General features: G+C 41.6%; 1 protein-coding gene across 1 annotated transcript in view; it reads right to left on the minus strand.

The window, feature by feature from the left end:
* ATRN (attractin) overlaps positions 1-27,497 on the minus strand; it is a 159,176-nt gene that overhangs the window by 123,669 nt on the left and 8,010 nt on the right. The gene's annotated exons all lie outside the window — the stretch shown is intronic.

The raw sequence follows: 27,497 nt of genomic DNA on the forward strand, positions 1-27,497 counted from the left end.
GAATTCCCTAACAGAAAAGCTGAAGTTATTCCTAAACTATTTATTTACACAAACCCCACAATTCTTGCAAGAAGTTCAGATGCAGTTCACAGCGCAACCTCTTGCCCCTTTTGTGTCTGACTCCTCACAAAGTCCTTTACGGCCTCTTGAGTGGAGGACTGATCCCCATAACCCTCTAGTGCAAAATAAGACCTTAATTCCTCATGCATCAAGGGCTACATAACTCAGGACAACTCCAGAGCACGGCAGTTCCAGGCGTCCCCCACCTTCGGTACCATGTTCCCATCCCCATGTCATCCCATATTAAGCGATCGAAGTGAAAGAGCCGAGTGGTCCCCACCGCCGGGACAGTGCCAGGACTACCCTATGAACATCCCTTCCCCTCGGCGCCTACAAACAGGAGATGACAACTTGACAGTAGCAAAAGACTCTGCAGAAGGATGTAAAAGCAGAAAGTACAGTTGAAATCATTCATCCCAGGACACTCAATAACACCAGCACTTAAAACCATTAAAAATTCAAGATGCCGCTGAAAGAGAGAAGGGAACAAAGCCAGCAAAGGACTCATTTGTGTCAACATCTGCAAAACATCGCACAGTGCAAATTCTAGACAACTGCATTTGTCTAGACACTGCTTGCAGGGATGTGCAAACAAGGAGCAGCAAACCCAGTCAGGAGCTCAGAAGGGTGTTGTGATAAGAAGTTCACGACATATTTCAGAATTATGCTTCAGCCTTTGTTGTGGTACAAAGGAAATTGATATCCATGCTCATTACGTGGAATGTTCATTACCTGTAATGAGCATGAATACAGGTACTGGAAAGAGTGAGCAAAGCCATGCAAAACCTGCTTTCACATCTCCATTATTCCTACTTGAAATGCGACAACCAGACATATACTGTGCGACAAAATGAACGCAGCAATCAACTGGCTGCAGCTGTAACTTCTCCTTTCCACAGATTTTTAACAGGGTATGTTTTCTCCAAAGACCATGGACAACAGAGAAGACAATCACACTTCATCAAGCCTAAGGGAGACGGATCTAGCCGGAGTTTGGAGCAGCAGATATGAACCATCACCTGGGCTCCCGAAAAACAGGCGCTGAGATTCTGCATCTTCTGCCTTAGCACAGAGACGGGTAGGAGCATGCATGGACAAAAGACAAAGCCAAGAGCCAGACTGTTCAGATACACGCTCCCGTCTCATATGCATTAGTCACAATATTCCAGAATGGTTTTAATGAATAGCTGAAGTTTAGCAGAAACAGTTGAAAATAAATTACCAGGGAAGGAAGCAGTATCTGAAGACGGCCAAACACTGCGTTCTGGCAGAGCCCATATTGGCGTCTGAACAGGATTCCTACCTAGGGAACTTATAAACTCCATCATCGGCACATGGCTGGAGCAAATCACAGCCTTCTGGCAAAATTAAATCATCCTACTTAAAACACAGCTTCAGCAAAACAGAAACACTCTGCAAAATCAAATTGGGCAGAAAAGAGGAGGAGGCAAGATCACAAGTTCCCAAAAACGGTATCTTGGAACCTTTTGCTGTGCCTTTCCTAGTGATCTGTTAATGTTATCATCTAATCTTTTTTAAATATTTTGACTGACTCAAAATGGTTTTCCAGATTCTTTTCCATACAGCACTTTCAAGGTTCATTGCTGATCCAAATTAAAAAGGCAAAACCCACAGATTTTGAAAACCACCTTCCTCTTCCTCCATGTTAATTTATTATAATGCTTTTCAACCTCAGAAATTTAGCTTAGGATTTTTAAAAGCCAGTTACTGAAGTTCTGCAGGAAATCTACATTCAAGCAAGTGAAGAAACAACTCCAACTTTCAGGAGCACCAGAAGCACCTGTACCTCCTATGGAGACACAGATAGATGTAGATAAAGATGTAGATAAATAAACATACACACACATATATATATTTTAAGGCTTCAACATCTTTGAAAATTCAAATTACTTATCTACTGACCAGGAATTTGCAAACACAGATGCAAATTCCAAATTGTACGCAATAACATCTAGGCTTTTCGTCTAAAAATGTATCCTTTTAAAAATAATATCGTTGGAAAAGCTAGGAATCAAACCGTATCAACACTTCAATGCTGACGGCACTTTGCAGGCAACCAAGAGTAAACAGACTCTGGGAACCTGAGCAAGCCTTGCAAGCTAAAAACAACCTTATGCAATCTGCCAAGCTCTCAGAGAGCCTCTGCTCAGAAAACTCTTCAAACAATTTTCTCTGGAAACAATTACTAAATCATTCACCACAGAAATGCTATCAAGAACGATGGAAAAAAAAATCCCGTTAGTACTGTAGCCCCAGCCATGCCACATCTCGGGGGGGGGGGGGGGGGAATAAAGAGCACTTCAACATCAACATCATTTAATCATATTTCAGCAATGCAAAAACAAAACACAGGATTTAGTTTTTAAAAAATAACCAAAGTAAAATTTCTTTGATACGCTATTAGTTAAATACTTATCTGTAAGTTACTCAGATTCCTTACTAAGCTTTAGAAGCTGCAGCCTTTAGGAACAAATACAGGATATTAAAAAAATCAGAGTCGATGTCTCCGAAAGCAAAAGAAATAGGAACTAAATTCGTATCCCACGTACTGCCTGGTATGGACAGGGCATTAGCAGGTCCGCCTTCCTCTATAAGCCCTCTCCCAGAGACATGCTCCAAGGCAGACAGAAATAAATACTAAGCACTAAAAGCAAACTGAAGCTGGAATTTTATCCTTACGTTCAATAGAGAAAGTTAAACTGATCTCCCAGTTCTAGTTAAAAAAAAAACCTTGTCCTCTCCAGCTTGGTCCTGTTTGTGTTATACATGACAGTGTCTCGTTCAGTACTGGTGGGCACTGATAACGAGGACATATCCTACACAATGTTTTGGCTTTTTCTGAGTAAAGGCTCAGGAAGGGAATACATGAGTAACTCAAGGAGGAAAACCACTCCAGGAATGAAGTAACTCCCCTATGAGGGCAGGCTGAGAGAGTTGGGGTTGTTCTCCCTGGACAAGAGAAGGCTCTGGGGAGACCTTCTAGCAGCCTTCCAGTACTTAAAGGGGACCTGCAGGAAAGACGGGGAGGGACTCTTCAGCAGGGAGTGTAGCGATAGGATAAGGGGTAACTGGTTTAAACTGAAAGAGGATAGATTTAAATTAGGTATTGGGAAGAAATTCTTTACTGTGAGGGTGGTGAGACCTGGACCAGGTCGCCCAGAGAAGTTCTGGATGCCCCATCCCTGGAAGTGTTCAAGGCCAGGTTGGACGGGGCTCTGAGCAACCTGGTCTGGTGGAAGGTGTCCCTGCCCGTGGTGGGGGGTTGGACTAGATGACCTTTAAGGTCCCTTCCAACCCAAACCATTCTGCCATTCTATGACTCTACTTCAAGGCGGAACATGTTCATGGCATACACTGGGCTGTGCACTAGAACTACTCTCACGATGTACACTGGAAGACTCCTACCCCAGGTAACCTGTTACCAACACCACCAAGCTTTGAGGTCTTCTACCCTACTAAATGCTTTGTGCACATTCACAAGCTTATCACTCAGACACCAAAATCAGATTCCATAAAGTATGGAAAGGTATCGATGCCCATTTGTCTTTGCTAACTTGGTAGTACGTGATGCTACTCTACAAGAAGCATTTCTGTACTACTTGGGTGTTACATCTACTACTCTGCAAGGAGCAGCTGCTACACCCTAAGAAAATAAAAAAGCAAGGTCCTTTAAATATTCTTTGTGATGCATAAACACACACACAAGCAGGTGGAAAAACATACACAAAGCATAGGTAAGGCACTGAGCACCTACAAAACTACAATATTGTCTTTAAAACCTCCGGGGTGGAAAAACAGTTACAAGAATCCGTTTACAAAACCAAGATTTGAAAATATATATGTATACTCATGTGCATGTGCACACTACTCAAGGCTTGTTTCAAACACTACCAGGTAGCAACAGTGTTATGTACAGTTGGTGTAAATTTTTCACTGATTTTCAAGTGGAACCTCAACATTTAAGAATCAAAAGGGGAAAAAAGGGAGTTAGGGAGCTGAATCTACAGCACACATATTCAAAGGGCTCCAGCCTTGAGCGCTGCTTATTTCAGCTTTTTGTAAGACAAAGACAAAAGGGAAGCAATGAAAAGGATGAAGATCTCACAAAACAGATCAAAGGGAAATATTTTATGCAAAAGAATTCTGTGTATTTAGCTAGTCCCCTCTAGTTCTGAGAGACCCCGAAAAGCACAACGCCAACACAAGAAAAATCAGACAGCGAGCAATGGCATCTCCTGGGTAAAAAGCCAGATCTGAGTACTGGAGCATACCAGATAAATCCACATGTCTTTAATAATAACACAAGTCATACTAACAGTGTATATTTTTCAAATACAAATTAGTATACACTGACAAAGTTCCTACAGAGACATGAACTGCACAACTAGGTGAAGACTTAAAGCTGTTATCTCATTACCATCTAATAAATCTAAACAATCCTCTTGCTAATAGCAGAGTACAAAAAGTCACAAACTCAAGAGCAGCTTGTAACTTAGGAGAAAAGCATTTTGCAGCACTTATTTCCCAAGCATCGCAACATTAAAGGCACACTATATGCTGGCAATGAGGTGTTGAATATATTTATTTTCATCAGAAGTACAAAAGAGAAAATGCAGATTGCCTTTTCTTCTTTACTCACCAGAAAAGGTAAGCAAGCTGGTCTGGTTTATAAAATACATTAAACCTTAACCTCTACGAGGTCATCAATGGATCTCAAAATGGGTTTGTATTGCATTCAGCAAGACTGCAGTGATACAACACCACAGAAGACTTATCAGTATATTGTCTGGAGAGTTTTAGCACAGCCTTTCCACTAAAAAAAAAAAAAAAAGAAAATAAAAAAACCCCAAACAAATCCCAAACCCAGTTGCTCCTCCTAATTTTGAAGTTGCTAAATCTAGAGACTGATGCAAACAATGAGTTCTCCTCCTCTCTCCCCTTTCCTTCCTAAGTGTTGCTGCGCTGCCTCAAGCACACCACAATTCAAAGCCATTGTTTCGGGTAAATTTGAAGTTGAAGCCAATAAAGAAAAGGCTGTTACAGCCTATTACCAGAACAATGGCATTCTCGCCTAAATTGATTAACAATTTAGCTTTGTTCATTTCCTCAGTAAACGCACTGAGGTTAAAGGATATATCCTTCTGGGGTTTGCTATAAGCAAATGCCTTAATTGATAGGTATGGAATAGTGATCAGCTGCATAGGGGATGAGAGTAGCAGATAAACAAAATCTATGCATCTAGTTCATTAATTTCTAATGCAGAACAGCTAAATCCCCTCTTCTGCCAGCTAGGTACAGCTGGGAGGATGTAATTAATTACATGCCAGGTCTCACACAGATGAAGGTAATGACATTACTGAAAAATCAAGTTTGATAAGGATTTAAGCTATGTAGCAATAGGTACCTAACCAAAGACAATGAACTACTCTCTGGGTGTACATAGAGACTCCCTCCCACGTCCAAAGCCTCCAGTGCAACTGAGATAAGAGAGTCCTCAAGATGAGTAAACTCATGCAAAAGTCACTACTGCCTCTGTAATCCCAGAAGTGTCATACCTGGTCACCTTAACTCTACAACTAAGGGTGCAAAGTCACTGCTTGTTCACCCTAATGCTTTTTCAGTTACTCCTCCATGGTGCTATCGCACTAGTTTCTGCATCGGCTTGAAGACAGCTCTACCCTGTGATTTCCAAAACTCTGGGGTAGGAGCTTCTGGATGGTGCTACCCTCCTCTTCAAGAAGAAACCCAGCTCATGTCCTCCTCCCCTGGGTGGTGGTGGGTTGATACATGATCTGAAGAAAGGTCCCAGCCTCTGTGGGGACTCTCCTCAACAGTTCCAGCAAAGAGCACTCAAGCCATTCCCATCAAGCCACAAGCTGCAGAAAGTGGAGGCAAAGATGCCCCCCAATAGTTTGCTACAACCCCAGCCGATCTGAACACTCCATTTGGAAAGCAAGAGCTCAAAATTCCCACAATAATGTCATTTACTGCTATACTACACAACAGAGAGGCACACAGCCATGAAATCCCTACCAAAATCTGATGGTTTTGCAAGCAAAGAGCATCTTCAACCATTCTCACTGCAACATGCCACTATTTCAGTGCTTGCAAAACCATCCTCTGCATTGCCTTCATCAGGGTTTTCCTCCCAGAGAGAATCAGGTATTTCAAGGTCGCTCTACGCCGCTTTGCCAATCTCACCGTGGCAAAGAGGTCACCCTCCACGCTTAATAGCTTCTGTTTTCATCCCACTTTCCATGGTAGAGTTGAATTGATGCTAAAGAGCTGTCTTGCTTCAAAAAAAAAAAAAATCGAATGACTGACACAGTTAATTTGATATGGGAAACACTGTTTCTTCAAAAGAAGAGATTAGCTTTGCCCTTCTGTGTGAGATATGTAAAAATATGGAAAGTGATTTCCTGGCTGCTGATCAGAGATAAGGGCAGAGCCTGAAAAAGCCGATGAGGTCTGAGAAAGGATGCTCAGAGAAACTGCAGCAGGTAAAACGTATCAATGCAGCCTCTCCTGTCTGAGTCACAACCTGCAGCACCGATGCTCGCAAACCTGCTAAATCCCTCTTTGCTCTGGAAAAATATGCCTTGATCTGACAAGCTGCCGTGCTTCAAAGACAACTGAATGACCGTTGACAGCCTGACAGAGCTCAGGAAGCACAAATGCTGCTACAGTCTTAAAAATCGTTAAGTCAACAAGCTAGAACCAAATATTTTCAAACATTGCCCCTCTCCAGTTGGCCACCAGTATCTCCATCGGGCTCCCAATCTTGACACACTGTCCCAGCTCCTGCTTTTCTGCTGTCCCTGAAAAAAAATGCCACCGAAGTTACCTCCTTCGGGACCGGCTAGTGCCTCTGCCATTACCCCGCTGGAGCTGCCAGCTGCTTTTGGCACAATCAGCAGCACCGATCTTGAAACACGTCCCTTCCTCAGCTTAAATAAGCTGAGCCACACCTGGAGCTCCTCCCCATCGTTAATTATTCCTTTAAAGTTTCGCTTGCCCAACCAGCTCTCCTGCTGGGGAAGGAGAGAAATTTCAAAGACTTTTAATCTAAAAATGCACTTCAGCTCCTCTTTATGGAAGAAACCTGCTTTCTCTCTTACCCTACAAATCCAAAAGTTATTATAATAAGAAAGCGAACTATATCCAGGGAGAAACCATCTGACAAGACACCAAATTACCCAACCTCAACAATCAGGCAATAGAAACAATGAAGAAAAAGCTGATTTCCCTCCTCCAGCCCCATTTCCTCACATCAGAAAAACCACCTGTGCTAGATCCCAAAAGACACCAGCATTTCACCAGTTTCACAACCACCGGTTAGAGACACTGCCCTGTAACAGCATCTGCGTTTGGACGCGCCAGAAACGCGCTGTAGCTCCACCTGATGTTCTTCCCTCTAAGTTTCTCCAGCTGTTAAATTCAAGCTGAAAATATCCCAAATTTAGATTCCCGTCTATCCTCCTATATCTTTATTTCCAGCACCATCTGACCGACCGCAAAACAACATCGCTCACTGCATAACCTCAGCTTTATCTCTGTTGAACCAAATATCCAAGCTGCAGTGTGAATATAAACCTTATTGTGTACCTTGACTACTGCAAATTATTTCCCTCATTCAAATTTACCGGGGAAAACAAAGAATAAAAGATATTAGTATTATCATTACACCGCAGGAGCCTCTTCTTCACAAAAACAGTATTTTGTAAGTGGAGATTTCTGTGGCTTCGCTCTACTACCTCTATATTATCACTGATCTCTGCCTCCACACCGCAACAACTCCAATCTTGATTATCAGTCTTTGTTTCCTTCAAAACACTTCCCACAGTGTCTGTATTATATGCAGAAATGATACCATGAGCAAAGGCCACTTCATGACGTCCCCTTGAAGCCCACCTTTATCCAAAGCCCGTACCCAAGACATCGGCCACGCAGATGGTGTGTGCTACAACAGCTGTCTATTAAGCTGATCTAACAGTTGCAACTATGCTTTCCCCATCTGTTCATAAATCTATTTATTGGATCTTGGCCTAGTTCTTTGACATAAAGATAATTTAGCTGCAAGTGTTTGTAATGCCTCGAAAAACTCAACTCCCATCCTTCACTGGTGGTCCTGAAATGCTCCTGGAGTTTATAGCAGTAAGTTGTCTGCTGCATGCCAAGCAGGAGACAACAGTGCAGAGCAGAAGCAAATAAAGGTTACACATTATAAACCACCTAACTTTGCAGCAGAAAAAGGAATATATCAACCCCTCTCTTTCCCTTGTACACAATGAGTCCTTACAACCCTTGGTCAAGAGCCCTTGCAAACAGTCTCACCCCACAGGAATTGCCTCAGCATCACCCAAAACTCAACATCCTGCAAGACAAAAGTAAGGAGAAAGCACATTATTGCGATCGTCAAAGAGAATCATCAAAGGCTAATGATGAAAAGATCTCCAGAGCCAGACAGGTCCCATCAAGGCCTACCACTGGAAGATCAAAAAAGACTCATTGCATTAGATGATCCAGCCTGACTTCAGGTACTATATACTATAACCTATGCTAAAATAAAGTATATCTTCTAAGATAAAATAATGGTTCTGAATATACTCAGAAGCATTAAAAAAAACCACCTCCTTTATATATTTTTTTCTTAATCCGTGTCCAAGTTCCAGTTTGCTTTTATCAAATTTTAGCTCCAACCATTAAGTTTATATATAGTTTTCTAGAGAGGGATCAGGGCAGAATCCTTTATCATCTAAATTCATCATCCCATTCTGGAAGGTTACAGAGTCTCTTTTAAAAAAAATACGTGTTGCACTACTTAAACTCTGGTTAGAAATTAAAAATATAACAAAAAATTCTATGCAAGATTCTAGTTTAATAATTTCTGCTTGTATCATCTGTATTCTTGCGTGCAAAATTTTCAATTCACATTATGGTAAAATACAAGCAGTGTAATTTTAACAGAAAAGAGTCTACACACACTTGGTCTATGCAGAACCTTAAACAAACTTAACACGTATCTACACAAATTTTTTCAAGATCTTGTAAGCTCAAAGGCTTAATAATCCACAAAAAATAGTATTTTTTATAAATGAGCTATTTCAGACCATTTCAAGATGCAGTTTGCACTTCTGATTCTACCAGTTTGAATCCATTTTTCTAGCAGCCAACATCTTTTCAGCCATTATTCTGCCCTCCCTTCTGTTTCAAAAGTTAATTGTGATTCACACACAGTTGCAAATAGCACACAAGGTTTGTCGGATGATTTTTCACCACTTTCCCATAATTAGAAACATTCAATTAGCCAAGAATGTATCTTAAGTACATGTACAAGCATTTAAATTGCAGTACACCACACCTGTGTACCTTGTAAATAAGGCATCGTAATTAAAATTTTTAAAGCACATGCTCAGAATTGACAGACACATCAATACTCTCCTCCAGCTGAAGAGCACTTTACTTGATAAGCTTTCAAGTTACCAGTCCTACACTTAAACGCAGGCAAAAGGGTTCATTGGTGGGACGGGTGTTGTATTGCAAATGAAACAGGGTTGAGCTGTCAACTTAACCTTCCAGCCAGCAGGAATGGGAAATCAATGGAGTTTAAGGTCATCCCCATGGAGCAGAGGACCATCGCCCTTGCTGCACTTCGCTAAGACTGTATTGGGTTTGCGTGGTGAGGTTTTGGTAGTGGGGGAGCTACAGGGGTGGCTTCTGTGAGAAGCTCCTAGAAGGTTCCCCCATGTCCGATAAAGCCAATACCAACTGGCTCCAAGACAGACCTGCCGCTGGTCAAGGCTGAGCCCATCAGCGATGATGGTAGCACATCTGGGATAACAGATTTAAGAAGGGGAAAAAAAACTGCGCAACAACAGCCAGAGAAGAGAGGAGTGAGAATAAGTGAGAGGAAGAGCTCTGCAGACCCCAAGGTCAGTGCAGAAGGAGGGGAAGGAGATGCTCCAGGCGCCGGAGCAGAGATCCCCCGGCAGCCCGTGGTGAAGACCATGGTGAGGCAGGCTGTGCCCTGCAGCCCATGGGGGTCCACAGCGGAGCAGATATCCACCTGCAGCCCATGGAGGACCCCACACCGGAGCAGGTGGGTGCCCGAAGGAGGCTGTGACCCCGTGGGAAGCCCACGCTGGAGCAGGCTCCTGGCAGGACCTGTGGAGCCGTGGAGAGAGGAGCCCACGCTGGAGCAGGTTTGCTGGCAGGACTTGTGACCCCGTGGGGGACCCACACTGGGGCGGTCTGTTCCTGAAGGACTGCACCCCGTGGGAAGGACCTACGCTGGAGAAGTTCGTGGACAACTGTCTCCCGTGGCAGGGACCCCACGCTGGAGTGTGAGGAGGAAGGAGCGGCAGAAACAGCGTGTGATGAGTTGACCGCAACCCCCATTCCCTGTCCCCCTGCGCGGCTGGAGGGGAGGAGGTAGAGAATTTGGGAGCGAAGTTGAGCCCGGGACGAAGGGAGGGGTGGGGGGAAGGTGTTTTAAGATTTGGTTTTATTTCTCATTATCCTACTCTGATTTTGAGTGGTAATAAATTCAACTAATTTCCCCAAGTTCAGCCTGTTCTGCCCATGATGGTAATTGGTGAGTGATCTCCCTGCCCTTATCTCGACCCACCAGCCTTTCGTTATATTTTCTCTCCCCCATCCAGCTGAGAAGGGCAGTGACAGAGCGGCTTTGGTGGGCACCGGTTGTTCAGCCAGGGTCAGCCCACCACAAAGATGTATGCAAAAACCCAGGTCTCTACAACAAAAGTAAAATCAGCAGCAATCCTTTCCCCTTTCCAAAGCTACGCACGAAACCGCTGCCCAATTCTTCCTAACCAATGCACCCCAAAATACTCCATTTGAACCCTCAAGAAGCATGTTTAAAGTCTGTTTTAGCTGCAAACCTGGCCCACTCCACCACCACTGTTTCCTAGGCCAAACGCAGAGCGTGGTACCTGGTAGCAGCATTTACAGAAAAGCTCAAGTCAAAGATCAGTCAGCTTTTCAGCAAAAAAAAAGGAAAATGAAAATATTGAGACATCCTATAAATAAATATCACAGCCTGACCCACTTTCCTAACAGGGACAGAAATAATTCCTTTTATTTTCTGCCTGACATTCAAAAATTTCTAAGCTAGTACGTATCAATGTTACCTGCTGGGAAAATTGTTCCCTTAAAAAAAAAAAAAGTTAGAAAACAGCTTGGTGTGAAGGTTAATTTCCATTTGGTCCTGACTTGAAAAAAAGGATTGTGATGCCCGTCCTCAGGTGCAGATCATTAAAATATGTTCCTAGATCCAGACAGGGTTTTGTGAACCTACAGAATAACAATCTCTAACATTTTAAACAAGTTTCTGGCTGAAGCCACATGGAAAAGGTCAGGCAAAGAGCAGGGAATCAATATTCAGAGCAGGGAATCAATATTCAGAGACGAATCCAGGCTGGAACGTGTGTTTGGGGCAGCCTGTGTTTGTTGACATCGATTTGCGGCTGCAACAGTTTTTACTGCATATTCACAAGAGCTCCTACACGCAATAAAATGCAACAAGTGGCACAGGTTTTTATTCTGCTTCTTGACATATTAATATAGCATTTGACAAATAAGCATCCAAAAACAAACTTGGAAGAAAACAGTATATTCATTAATGAAGCAGATTTTCAGGTAAGATAGTAATTTAATTATACCTCGATAAACATGCTAATACGGAAACTGTTCTCCAGGGTGTCACTAGTACGAATAATGCAACGTCCATAGGAGCCCTTGTAAGCATCGAACATTAAATTTAAGCTTGAGGGAACAAGACAAGTGTGGTTCCCTAGAAATGAAGTGTATATGTTCATATCATACAAGGATATACTGTCTGCCCCAAAAATGTTCTTCTCATGTGCACTCCCTTAAAGAATGAAAGGCACGTAAATATTATTTGGCTTTAAGAGAGAAGAAATTAACTGAGGGGAGATGGGGATGTCCACAGAGCACCAATAATAAAAATAACCCAACCTTTTTGATCAGTACAATCTTATCAAATCCGATTAAAATATTCCATTTTGTACCTCATTTCAGAGAATTCTGCTCCCAGACACATTCTCTCCAGCCACATGAGCTCTCTTTCCTAACAGCCCCTCCAGCACATACACCTGAAAAATTATGAACGGTCATTCAATTGGGGACCATGACCGCTGGCTCACGGAGGTGAACCCAGCTCACCGTTGATTCTTGACGGCACAGTCTGGTTTTGTTTCCAGCTCTGTTCTCCTCCCACCGAACATCTTTCAGCACCTGCAGAAGCAACTGGAAATGAGCACCTACCTCCATAACATAAACAAGCAACATTTAACTTAAGATTGCCAATATCCAAGAGAAAGATGGGAACAAAAAGCTCTCTCTCCTAATTTCTGGTTTTACAGGGACTTCTCCTTTCCACATACATATTACTACAGAACTGTAATCACCTTCCATAAACATTTAGTGTATCAGTCCTTCTCCCCTTGCCTTACATTTTCCAGTTCAAGCCAGCTGTTCCTCTATCCTATGGACTGTTGTACTCAATTCTTAATGACAGCAAGAAAAAGAATGATTTGTAACCCCTGGCAGAAAAGCATGAGTGGTGTTTTCCCCAAATGACTCATTTTTAATGAAAGCAATTTCACACCAAGTAGAAAAAAAAAAGGAGCTAAATATTGACTACGTCAAGTATTTTAATCAAGGCAGATGTACACAATTAGCTTCCTTGAGAAGTTCCCCCTTTTTTAAGTAGAACAAAACTCAAAAATAAAGAAAAATCCAGATGACTTGAGTTTAGGCAGGACTACATTTACATACTAAACCCGCAAATACCGAGCGCTTGTACAGCTATGTGTTCTCACTCCTCTTGTGCTTCTGCTGCAGCAGTATGCTGGGCTCATCTACACGATACGCCCCCAAACGCAGTCACGCTGCTGCCGAAATCGGTTACATACCTACATGAAAAAATCTGGCATTAAGATGGTAAACAAGGGGAAGGAAAAAAAAAAAAGAGTATATTGAACTCTAAAGCTCCTCAAGAATTAATTCACTATCAAAATGCAACTCTAGCACATCTATATGTTAACACCAATCTGTACATTCAACTCAGCGCCCAAAACGCTGATGCTTAAGAAGGTTAGTGCAATACAGCCATATGTTCGGCGAGCATAAAAATCCACCTATGCAAACCCTCCGATGCGCAGACTTTTGTTAGGGGAAGTTAAACAGCTGGTGAAATTCCTCTGAAAGAGTCAACAAATTTGATCAACTCTATGAATGCTCTACGAATCCCTCATTTAGTTGCTGCCGTAAGGAAATACGGTTTTCCATATGATGCCATTCACACCTATGAGATGAGAAGACACCTGCTCCAGTTTACACACAAATACGGTGTACCCTGGCTCAGTGAACAGAGAAAAGGCCAGACTTTACATAGATTTGGCTAAATCACAGATTGATTTAACCACACTCAGCTTACCCCAACTAGCTAGCCAAAGTTTTTCCACTAGCTTCTTGCAAGAATGAAGTAAACCCACGTCACTCAAACCACGACAATGTTTATTTAAGAGCCTGAGAAAATAAACCAAATGGGAAAGACATCCAGTAACTCAACAGCTCTGAACTCAAGGAGGTCAAGAGCTGGAGTGGTTTTCAAACATCGGAGCGCGTTTGTCAGCCTCGCTGTGACCAGCAAGTATAAATCCCTTAGGAAAAGGGGTGGGTTTAGCCACTATAAACTGCTACGCTTTATTAAATGCAGTGCACAATAAATTTTACAATCCTTATGAGATATTTCCTAACCCACCAAAACAGATTGTTGGCTATTAGAACACCAAGCCTCAATTCCTTACTGGGATGGAAGGAGCAGCAAGAAAACTCACTTTAAAAAAAAAAATCCTCCCAAAGAATGTACTTTTTAAGTGCGTTTTAATCAAGCAAAGACTATGAGAAATCATTTTATTTTTGGAATAAATGTTGAAAATTTGGAAACAATGCACTCATTGGCACATAATACAGAATTTATGGTTTGTGTCAATGCAGCCTTAGCAACAGACTCGCTACAATATCTTTATAGTCCAAGATCTGTTAGCATTTCTTTATACGATAAGTAGCTCTTGAGTGTTTGTCTATGAAATAGCTCGGCGGTGCAGGGAAGGTCACAGCTGCCAGCCTACTGATTTCTCAGTTGCGGAAGCAGATATGCATACATGTTTTATTTTATTTTTTTCCTCTTTTCTTGTACTAAGGCAGCGTCTAATGTACAGCACTCTTGATAGTCACTACAGAGCAAAGAAACTCTCCCTTAAAAAAAAAAAACCAACCCCACAAAACAACAAATCCAACAGACAAACTATTTAGCGAACACTGGGGTCAATCCAGGAAACAACACAATTGCGGGCATCCTTCGAGCGCAGGAGTCACAGCGGGCGCTCCGGAGAGGCAGGTCTGCAGAGCTTGCAGCCATCCAGCAAAGAGCCAAACTCCCCGAGGGAAGGCGTAGCTGCAAAAATCATTGCTTCCATCTCTAAGTCTGCCATACGCGCCTTTCCCATCACCTCTGAAATGACTTAGAAAGGAGTTATTCCTGGACAGTAGCGGGAAAAAAATGAAATTCCATCTGCTCCCAACAGATTTGTAACAACAAAAACAAGGACGGTGGCTCAACACCACTTGTGCAAAGTTTCAAAATAACCTCTCACTTCACTACCAAGCTGAGCATGATTTACAGGCCACCTCTCAACTAACCGTCTCTAAAAAAATCCTTATTTAGGATTTATTCATCACGAATTCTTTCCTCGCTCCGGTAACATCCATAGGAAAAGCATGATTGCACCAATAAGGATTTTTGCACAAAATGTTGCTCTGTTCACATTTGTTTATTAAGAAAAACGGGAAAGGAAAAGATTTTGTCTCATTCCAGTTTCCCAGTTAGCTTCTTACATTTTCATTTAGTTACCTCTATTCATAACAGAGATGTCTTAAAACATTATTTATAAGTGTAACACTGACCACCTACGGTAAGCACCTTTAAACCCTGTATGAAAAAGCTCAATCCTGCCTTAAAATTGCTGCAACTAAGACGCGATACTCCGATGTACTCTATCCGGAAGGATTAGGAGAACCACTTATGCGGAGTCCTCCGGAGCAGAAAGCAATAACCCACTTCACCTCGAGTGCTTCCCTCCGGCATGCTCTAACACTGCTGCATTGTCTGCCTGGCCATGCTCTGCGTTCGTGGGAAGGATTTCAAGGTGTTGATGCGACTTGTGCATTTACAAGGCTGTTTTCCTCTTGTTTGTACTTTTATTCCTGGCCCAAAGCAGCTCTCTGCCCTGCTGTTGGGCTGATGAATGCTCATGGGCATAGCACTGAGGGCAATCTTCGTGTCTTAGTACCCATTTCTGCTATTTAACACAATAAATACCAAACTTCAGATTATTAAAAGGAGGAAATTTCAAGCTGAATGCTTTGCAGACCTAACCACAGACATATCAATGCATCATAAGGTCAGCAACTTCCTCTCATCTACTGTGGTTTAAATTAATCTGTCAGAGATAATTTATAGAACAAGGAATAAGAAGTGAAGCAATCCAGATAATAAATTCCTCTTTGACACATGAAAAATACAAAGATATCAGTCACTGGACGTAACAGTTTACAGGAACCATTTTGTTCTTATGCTAAAATTATCTATGCAAAGGTATAAATAAAAGCCCATGCTCCTGGTGTCTTCTTCAGTTTAAAGGCAGCCGGACACATTTGATAGACTTGCAACCACCGCTGACACAGTGGAGAAGTTTCACAGCGGACTCTACAGACTTCTTTTACGTATGAGCTTCAAAAGATTCGCATGTAGTGGTTTCAAAGACAAAAAACCATAAAACTGACGGCTGCACAATGTTTCCTCGGAAATCTTAAAACTCACATGTCCAATTTCCGAGCCCCTCTGAGCATCCGGACCCCAGAGCACTTGCCTGGGTGGGGTTCCCATAGCCCAGGTCATGTCAGGACCCTTTTATACTTGAATACACAGAGCTGCAATCTCAAAAAGCAAAACTGATTCACAGGAAAGCAGAGAGAAAGGTGGTGCCCAGCTCTCAGGAGCGTCACCGGCCGGGATGAGCTCTGTGACGAAGGAGAGGTGTCACGGCAGACCGCCGCAAGGACAGGCAAGACGAGGACGGAGACCCAACTTGTTTTTCCCCTTCATCCTGCCTGCAGAAACAGATGCTTTCTTGCCTGCCAAGAGCTCTGCCGTACTATTTTGAGCTTTTTGCATCTGATTATTTAATTTATTTATTAAAGCCTGATTCAGGAAAAGGGAGACAAAACTTGCTCAAAGCATTTGGGTTTTATTTAGATTAAGCCAGGCTGCTCAAACTGGCTCATAGTCAAATTGTTCCACTAATCACAACCTCTATTTTAGAGAAAGTGGAAGTATTGAGTTAGATTCTCCAGCTGCGTAACTCTTTACGTAGGGGTGTGCTTCTCATCTCAGCAAACTGAACAAGCAGAGTTTGAAGCATCCGACAATTCTCAAACCATGAAATGGCATTCCCCGGGAAATAAGTCTATTTAAATTTTAGCTGTAAAATTAAAGCACATTAACTGCTGACTGTTAGTTAAATATTACAGGTGAGAAAGCAGCAGCTGCCCCAGGTACAGCATGCCCTAGCACTGCCACCCATTTCAAATGAAGGTTAACGGGCAATAACACCACAAAAGCAGTAAGTTCAAACCCTTGCCATCAACTACATAACAAATTACATAATGATTTCCTTCTTTTTTCCCCCTCTCCTAAATGACTATTTAAAAGGGCTGGTATTTTAAAGACAGAAAAAGCAAGAACTGATAAATATTGAATGCTCAGCATTTTTAAAAGCTGGGCCATTAATTTAAAAGCTTAACTTGAGATACCATTTTCTGCTACGTGTGGTCTTTTAACACAGAACCCCAAAGTATTTCATGAACGGTGAACATACAAAATCCTTGAAAGCAGACAGGGCTCTTCGGCCAAAGATAATTATTAAACTAACCCATCCAACGCAGGACAGGACCTTTCACAACAGCCCCTTTTAACATCAGAGAGCAAACAGGACATTTTTACAGTTTGTACAACATTTGTGAGTTAAACGTAGCACACTTTGCTGTTGCTTCCGAACCCACATGAATTTAGTTACTATTTGCATGGCAGGTTTACTACCTCAGCGAGACAGAGGATTTCATACTGTTAATGTTGGTCGGCATAATAATCAATAAGTAATTCACGCACAGAGAGCAGGTAGTAAAAGTCACCGCCAATTCATTTATTACGGGTTTGCTTCAAAGCTGCCTTTTGCCTGTGATCCTCACCGCTCTACAGTGAACTGAAAAGCAGACGTTTTCCCATGGCTCTTCGTCCTCTTTTCTCTGGAGACAGAATTATTTCTACATGAGCAGTGCTGTGACTTGTCAACAAGCATATACTGCTCTGCCAAACCAGCCTTGATACCCCAAAACCTTGTCCAGCCACTGATGCATTTAGTATCCTGCCTAACCTAGTCACATTTCCACATTTATCAAACACGGGTGCATTGGCAAGAAGAGTATTTTATGAAAGTCTCAGTGTAGTGAATTAAACATAAAAATTACATGTTAGTGCAAAACCATTGCAAGGTTACTAACAATATCATTTCAGAATTGTATTAAAAGTAATCCCTTTTTGACCCAAAGAGGAAGGTTACAACAAATAAAGAATCATTTATGTAAGTAAATCTAGGGGGGGAAAAAAGACTAACAACAAATATGCCTTACTGAAGTTTTACGTAAAAACTATAACATATATAATTGCTGTTGCAGAGGTTCCACCATTCCTCACCAATAACAGAACTTCCCACATGAGATTTTATTTGAATTTTCCAAATCACTGAAAGCTAAAAAGGTTGAAATTAATGTTTCAATCCTACGAGCACTTAAGCACATAAACTTTATCACGTGAACAGTGACTACATGTACTGCTGGGTCCGTCACACAAGCAACCAAACCTGGGAGAACAGAGTTTCCAGCAGAAAGCTGGAAATGTAAAACCTTGCACTTCAAAAAAAACCAAAACACCACATTACAACATTGCAAAAGCAATGAAAAAATTGGACTTGCTGCAAATTAATTTTATATACAGAAGAGCACCTGAGACCTCTTGTGAGGTCCCCCGCAAAAGGTCAGGCTTCTTCAAGCAGTGATTTTGGGGTTAACATCAGCTCCGGGTGGAAAGCACAAGCGGGTGAGAACACCCAGCCTGCTCCGCTGTCAGAAGCTCACCATGCCAAACAATGCTGAGCGATAACATAAACACGTTATTTTGCTTTAATTGTTTCCATTCGAGGCTGTTGTTCTATATTCAGAGTTTTCCAGGCCTTTATATAACTTTTCACATCATTAAATTTTAATATAAAAATATTTTTTCCATTTGGGAAAATACTGACATAGTAACGATTAGGAAACAAAATATCTGTATCTGATCCCAGTCTAAGCTGTGAGCTGGAGAGTAACATGTAAAAAAAAAAGACGACTTCTAAAACAATTTTATAGGTTTTAAAAGGGAAGACTGCATGACAAAATGTTCTGCAATTATTGGCTTCCAGTTTGTAATGCATCTGAGTAGATGCCACTGGGTTGCACAGCAAGCAATGCACGGGATCATCGAATGACTGGTGCTGAAGTGAATCATCAAACTCTCCGGATTAAATGTCAGGACTTGTTTTGTTTCAAAAACCTTTATTTGTTCCATTTTTCCAAATCACGGGAGGAGCGTTACATGCCTGGAAAAGTGCACCTTCAGTAATTGAAATAATAGTTTATGTTTAGCACCCGTGAAGCATTGTTGAACGAACACCATCAGTTTCTTATGTTGATAAGAACAGCCGCAGGCAAGAGCATTTGCTAATCAATAGATATAAAGAACTTAAGCATACATGACAATCAGATCCCCTAAAATTAAGAGCAGGAGAAACCTCTTTGCTAACAGGTGATTAAAAGAAAAAACATCTGATCAGAGGGTGATGATATTACCCAGGAGATGCTCTTACCAGTGCTTTGAACCTTAATATCATTTTCCCTCCTTCTCCTCACTGCCTTTTTACTTTGTCTTTTGAAATACATCACACCAACAAATAACAACCATTCAAAGACCAATAACTGTTTCTGGGTCTTTTTTTGTATAACTTCATCTTAACAGGCTTTTTCTGTAAATCACCGCGAACGTAACGCTGCATTGCACACTGCTGTTTCATCCCCTTTCTGTCATTTTATTCACCCTGCTTTTCCAGGGTGATAGTGCGATGTCTGTACCCAGGCTCCCTGATGATGTCAGAAGTGATGTAATCAGTGCACATCTGTGCACTCTACCCAGGTCATGAATGAAAATATTAAATCAGGTTCCAGCTCCGACTTCTTACCAAACAAATACTCCCCTTTTAAACTCCACCTGTTTAACACCTCAGCAACTGCTGCCCTTCGATACCTATCATTTGAGAAGGAGCCTGATCAATTTTATGTCAATAGAAATGACAGAATGGGCCCCTCACTACAAGAAGGACACTGAGGTGCTGGAGTGTGTCCAGAGAAGGGCGACGAAGCTGGTGAGGGGTCTGGAGCACAAGTCTGATGAGGAGCGGCTGAGGGAGCTGGGGTTGTTCAGTCTGGAGAAGAGGAGGCTGAGGGGAGACCTTAACGCTCTCTACAACTACCTGAAAGGGGATTGTGGTGAGGTGGGTGTTGGTCTCTTCTCTCAAGTGACTAGTGACAGGACTAGAGGAAATGGCCTCAAGTTGCATCAGGGGAGGTTCAGGCTGGATATTAGGAAAAATTTCTTTACTGAGGGAGTGGTGAAACACTGGAATAAGCTGCCCATGGAGGTGGTGGAGTCACCATCACTGGAGGTGTTCAAGGAACATGTGGACGTGGCACTGTGGGACATGGTTTAGTGAGCATGGTGGGGTTGGGTTGATGGTTGGACTTGATGATCTTACAGGTCTTTTCCAACCTGAATGATTCTGTGATAAACTTAGTTAATCAGCTTACGCCAGTTTTCCTAGCTACCACACCAAGGTGAAAAGTTCTTCATACGTCACATCATGTAATCCAGCTTCTCTATTTCAGTAATACTTCGAGTGACATTGAATCAAACAGGCTTCCAAAGTTCAGATAGCATTTATCTGTTTCGTATGTCTTCATCCTAAACAATGCTTAAATAACATCCCCCCCCCTCCATATCATTAGCACTCTTGCCAAAGTTATATTTTGTTTAAAATAGCATCACTTACAAATGGCAAACCTACCTGGCAACTTCTGTCTGTCTCCAATCATTCTTTCCTTCAACATTCTCTAAAGCCCCATTTGCCCTCAAGGTCAGATTGATGGGTCTGTAGATATACAGATCATCTTTCCCACAACTTTTTTTTTTTAAATAGACACTGCACATCACTATACCACAGTCCGAAGACTCAACTAATGTTACTTTCTATGACCAGCTCTTCACCCTCACTATTTTTAAAACAGATCTTAAAAAGATTATGAATACACCTGCCCAAGGGCAAAATTCGATTATAATTACACGGAGAAAAGATTTTAAAAGTGAATTAAGGATATAGAGGATATACACAACTTCTGAAAATCTAACCAAAGCATTAAGATAAAAAGAGTAGCAATGAAAAAGGCAGAAAATTTGACTTGAACCAGTGAACGTGAATCCCATCGGTACAAATAATCAAGACAACGTACCACATGGACTATTTTAGGGGGAACACAATCCAAATGTTATGACTAGGACTCCTACATACTCCCTCAGTACAAATAAGTAATACGATATGTATCCATATGTACCATGTTCTCATTTCCAGTGCTCAGGATGAGCTCTGCAGTTTAACAGTCGGCTTGGGAAAGGACTCTGCATTCTCCAAAACACGGGTGTGGAAAGCAGCTCTCCAATACCAGTTTTAGATTGACAGCTAAGACTCTGATTTGCATCAGAAGTCTGACAACACCCCAGCCTCAGTCTACAAGAGCTGCAAAGTACCTACTTGTACTGAATCAATTAGACATCAAAGCAGTTAACCAGTTCATAAATCAATCCTGTAATTCTATCCCACATTTATTCACTTGGAGAGAAGTTTCTGAACTGAAACTTCATAGAAAACATGGGGGAAAAAGTCAAGGCACAAACCACAACTGTGAAAAAGAAACCCCAAACCCAAAACCACCAAAACCAGACAGTGATGCACAGTGATTTCCCTTCCCCGTTCTCAATCCTGTTGCAATTTGCTGCCATGAGTTTGCTATCAATATTGCCGGGAAGCAAAGACAGCAGAGAAGCATGCTGTACTCTTTTTGGCTTCACCTGCATATGCTAAGCTCCTGCAGAAATATTTCTGAAGACAACCTGGAATAAGGCCGAAGGTGGCATACCGACATCAGCTAACTTCAGTCACCTAAAGCACTCAGTGCCTATGTTAGCATGGTCATCTCCCATCCAGTCTATGGATAGCGTTCCTCAAAAGGAAACTCATAACAACATTTTGCTTACATTTTTAGATCCCAAGCAGGGTTTAATTTCACAATACCACACATGAAAAGTTTGGGGTTAATTTATGGTACATGTAAGTGTATGTCTCAAACAATATCAGTGCCAGCAAATGTGTCTTTAAGATACTTTATGGTATAATCAGCAAGACCTTCGCTAACAAGATTAAGATGAGCAGACACATAATATACTTCACGTTATATATATCTAAACAACTTTCGACAACTATTTCACATTGCTGACCTGGTCTTCCTTCCTGCTTAGCTTCATCACTTAAACAGGGTATTATATATTAAGGAACATAAAGTGACCTGCACAATAATTATTTTAATTCCACACCTAGGTAATTGTACAGCTTTACCTACACTACAAGTGTTTTACACAAAAGAGGCACAGAGGTAACTGCCAAAAGAAGAACACCCCAACAAGAAAATTTAGAAACTTACCACTCCTACTATTTTTACTCCACGCAGAAGTTACAGCAACACAAAACTAATTAGGGCCAAACTTTTCCAGAGTTTGTTTTTAAAGACTTTGTCTATATATTCAAGACTAATAACGAACATGCACGACCAAGGGAAAAAGCTTATAAAGACTCTTAGCTACAGAGTGATTTCTACTCTAAGTCATTAGCAGAGAGGAGAACCTCTGTCAAAATGCCAGACAGTCACCGTAGATATATATATGTGTGTGTGTGTATATATTTAACCCCATTAAAATTATAGCTATCAGGGATTTTTTACTTAATTGGAGATTAAAGGGAAAGCAGCTTGTGCCAAGTCACAGTCCTGACCTGCTGTAAATCTTTAGCCCATCACAAGCCCATCAACAGCCCAGACTCCCAAAGGGCTTCCGACACTCAGTCTGTTCATTAGGCACTGCATCTTTTACTACTGATATCACATGTGTAAATTAGGAGAACTTAAGGCTTCACGATACTTTCTGGCCTCAAATGAGCGGCTTTTCTTCTTCAGATATGACAAAGATACCACAGAAATCATTCATACTGGTTCATCTCCAGTTTCAATGGATAGTGGCCTTCATCCAGCTACTCCTAAATTTTCAGCGTGAATTTGTTGCTTCTGGCCACACCATTCACAAAATCGTTATGCTACAAGACACTACAGGAATCAGCAACTCCAGTTGTGTCTACAGCATCCTGTAAGTCTTCCTAAACCTGAAAAATAAGATTTCCTTCAGTGAATGACAGGCGTCCACTTATTATTTATTGACCTTGCTACAGAAAAGCAAAACAGCCTTGGTGCCCAAAGATGACCCCGCAAAGCCTAGCCATGAAGTGCTCCAGCTTTTGCAAATTTGATGATGTCCATGACTCCATCATAACTTTAAATCAATAGGAAATGTACAAAAAAATTGAAGTGTCAACAGAAATCAATGGACATACACACAGTTGTCTCCTACAGAATTTCTTCTTCAAATCTACAGGTAAAAGCAAGGAATCTCTTTCCAAGAGCTACCTTCTCCAGTTCTCCAGCCTCAACAGAGGAAAAAATAAAACTCTTCTTCAGGTAATGCTACAGAATCAGGGTCTACAAAGAAGAGGGGGAAGCTCACTCCGTACTACAGTTTCCAAACCGCAGTGGGTCTGCAAAGTAACAGAGCAAAGCATCCTTTCTTCCTCCTCACACATGGTGTAAAGAGAAGATCTCAAATCCTTCTTCAAGAGATTACAGAAACACAGCTCCTTCCTGGAAGGCTGCATAAAGCCTACGTGTAGAGAAAGATCTAGGCGCTGAGAAGGAACACAAAGGTTAGAAGATGGGAACAGCAAAAGTATTTGGATCACAGCAGTTGTGCACGCACCGAGTCCCACGGCACAGCCTCTGTTTTTACCCCAGTAGCTATGTTTTTACCCCAGAACAAGATGCATGAAGTTACATCAACCTACAAAAAAGCGAAAACGTCCCTCCACCTTCCCTGGGAGAACCTCCAGCCCATCCATAGTGACTTGCTCTGGAGGACGCTGCTTGTTCTCCAGTGCAGCAGGTCTGCGGGCCGGCATCACCAGCAGTCCACCTCCTGCAAGATCTCACCAGCTTTGGTGAACCTCGTGGTAAAATATGGCTCACCACAGTTCACTGCCTGAGGAGGCCAGGTATACCATTTTATAGGGTAAGCCACTATACCTTCATGCCTGCACTCATGTTTCACCATGTTTCTGTCCTAGCTGCCTTGAGATGCTGAAAGATCAGTGGGTTTTAGGAGGCTAGGAGTAGAGCAAAGGATGTCTGCTTCAGCACAGTGTCTCATCTCATGTATGCTCCCATACATACACATCTTGTATTGAAAACAAGCAAACCTCAGGCACAAAAGATACTCTGATGCCTTGACCAGCTTTGATCAGATAACACTGTGTTCACAGTGATTTTCTTTCTTTTAATTCCACATGACAAATTCCTGTCAGCACTGAATAGAGAAATTAAGATCACATTTAAACTCCATCACTTTTAACACACAATATCCTTTTTCATAAGCCTCAGTGAAGATGACTTAGGCATATTTATAGTAACATTAACCACATTTCTTCTGTAGGACAGTATTATTCTCAGAATAGACAAGTTGGATACCAGTTGCCATGCAAAACTGCCATTAAAGTATGGCTTCTAAACCCCCAATTTCCTATGTAAATAGCATCATCATCAGAACATCTTTAAAACATACAAATATCTTGTCCTTGTTTCATAGATAGGGAAACTGAACCAATAAAATTAGATTATGAACCACACTTTTGTTTGATTCCTAAAGTTGTGTGGTCATTTATTCTCAAGGCCAATGAATGCTAAGGCTACACCCTAAACTTTTTCAAAGTAAAACACAGATGAAGTGATATGGCGGTACTTAGAGTTTTGGCAGAATTGAAGGGTGGCGTGGGGGGAAGCAACGCTGGCTGTGATACCATCCTTTTCTTTCAGAGAAGACACTCCCACAACTTATAGCAATATGAAACCTGAGTATCTTTGCTTAAAAGGACACTTCCAGGAAACATGGACAAAGACCAAACTACCAGAACCTCCAAGCTACCAGAAGACATCACACCTCCTTTGCAGCTAGCGTTAAGCAAGGGGAACCCGCATTTTCTTTTCCATAAGCCTTGTTACAGCTCACAGTAGCAGAAACCATGCAGAGATTTCAATTTGTGCAGCCGTCCGCCCTTTCTCAACTCCCGGGCTGGCACAAGCACACCGTTACAGCTCTCCCTCTCCCATTCAGCTCTGGTTCAAACCCTATGCCCCGACGCTGCCGTCTCCGCCAGCTGAGGATACATGTAGCCACCCAGCGATGGGGCTCAAAAGGAGAGCTGGAGAACAGAAACCGATCCGCTTTGGTCTCAACTTCAGACGCGTTTCAGAAGAAATGACTCGCACATTTTATAAAACCAACCAGCGTGCTGACCTTGGGCAGTTCTTCATTTATTCATTCCCTTCGCCTTTTCAGGACTGAAGTCCCCTCGCACCCTTTTTATTCTTCCTTAGGTGCCGTTAGAAAAGTTACAGGCTATGAAGTCACTACAGCTTTTCCAGCTGTATCACAAGTTCCTGTTCTCCACCAGAAATCCAAATCACGTCCCTTCACATTCAAACACCAAACCTGCATACAAATAGGTAGCTACGCCATGCGCATTAGGGAACTACGCACATATTGGGACAACATTTGCCTGCTGTCCCAGAAATCTTCACCAGTTCAGGTTACTGGGAATAGCTGCAAAGGACCCAAGAATTACTATTTTAACATTATTACATTTTACATAGCTCTGAGTTTTCTTCGGGCTCACCCATATAAATACAGATCAAACAAGTTAACAGAATATCAGCAATATCCACTAGGGGAAAAAAAAAAAAAATATTTCCAGCAACTTTAGAATGGATGTTTTAGAAAAAAAATGTGCATAAGTGGGAAGTCAAGTTCTGTTTTTGACTTTGAACCATTTCAACACCTCCTCAAAATGATTCATACTCCAAAAGTTGAACAAGGGCATATTTAAACACTCATTACCATTCCCCAAATGAAAAACACCAACTTTAAAGAATCGCTGCAACCTGGGCTTGTGAGAAACAGACACCGACTGACCCAAATTTAAAGATCTGCCTGTTATGTGTTTGAATGCGATAAATCAATCAGTTAACAAAAGTGCACTAACATACTGCCAAGCAAGCAGGCAGCAACTATAAATAAATGCATCTGGAAATACAGAGTGTATCTTGCACAACAATAAATTTAGTTCCAAATTTTCCCAACAAAAATAAAAGCAAGTGACTGTACAATTATGCCCATTCCTAATCTCCATTTGAAAAAAATAAAAATCACAGAACCATCAGTGTCCTCAAAAGTAATTATTTCCCAATATATTATTTGGAATTCAATACTTTTCTTCCAGCGGATCAGCAACTTCCATGTCTGCTCACAATTCAGATACAGTATTTTTTTCTAGCAGCACAGAAGTCCTTGATGGGAAATAACGCAGGAGTTTTCCCTGATTTTTTTTCGTGTAACGCTGACCTGCACAGTCAGCATTTCAGCCCCGTACTACTTTGAATCTCAGGTCTTGCAATGGCTAGAAACTTTCTTCTTGGCATCGCCTTTGCTGATTCCACACAAGATCAAAGTATGTAACAAAGGCAGACATTGGAGCTACTAAGCTCTGAAATCGCTATAAAATTCATGTGACACTCTCTCCTCTACATTAATAGGGTATCAGTTGTGTAAATTAATCATTAAACAAGCAGGTGCACAACTTTGGCAGGAAGCATGCTGCACATGGCTACAAAAAACCTTCACAAAGCCATCTTGAAAAGTTTATTTTAGAAGTACTCAAACATGTTCTTGATCGTAACAAGCAATGAAATCCAAAAATTGTGCACAGGGTGAACCTCAATCATAGATTTTTTTCCAGATAAGGCAATTACATTCAAAATATCTGGCAACTGTGCCACAAAACCAACACTTAGAGCATTACAAAACTGTGAAAGGAAGGATATAATGACACATGCACAAAGATACCGGCGGGGGGAAAAAACCCAAACCCACTCAATACACAACTATACATTACACCAGCAGCAGCTCGCCAAAGCTAAATGCAGTGGAGGTGTAATTTTTTTTTTTCATAGCAATACTAATGACTGAAAAACAGCAGGGATGAAAACTACCACAGCTTTAAAAGCAGAGTAATTGAAGACATAGTTATTCTTTCACTTCACAATGAAATAACATTAAATGCAACCTAATTTTTCTGAATGGAAAAATAGCTCTCACCTTCTGTATTTGAGTTCATAAAAGGAATTCACAAAAAATGCTAATTCATCTGTGCCAAGCTCCTTCGAGTAGACAAGCACCACCTCGGAGATGGGTATTAAGTTTTCATGCAATACAAACACTGACTAATAAGAAAGTCTTCAAAAGGGTGTTTTCCTAACATAGCCTTCCTTATTTTGTGTCCTTTCAGATTACAGAAACTAGCAAAGAAAAAAACAAGGTTTCTGAAAAACAGGAAATAGAAAGAGAAGGCAAATAACAGAAAAACTGGGATTTTCACAGCTGCGTTCGTACACCCTGCATTAGTGTCTACAGAAGGCTGAGCAGCACTGGCTAATGGTAAAAGACATTACAGATAATTTTCCCCCATAACAGGACATGTAACACTCTGTACCTACACAAAGCAACAACCCCTCTTTGAATTTTTGTGACAAGCAATAAGCACGTCTGAGATGAGCATTCTGTACAGCAAAACTATTTCTTCTGCTGCTACGAGCTCAGCAGGCATGGCAGGGAAAAAAAAGGTAGTTTACACATTGGAAAACCCTTGGTTCATATGCCCAGACCACCTCAGCTAGCATGATCT

Source organism: Gavia stellata, chromosome 5, assembly GCF_030936135.1.
Source record: "Gavia stellata isolate bGavSte3 chromosome 5, bGavSte3.hap2, whole genome shotgun sequence".
Lineage (NCBI taxonomy): Eukaryota > Metazoa > Chordata > Aves > Gaviiformes > Gaviidae > Gavia > Gavia stellata.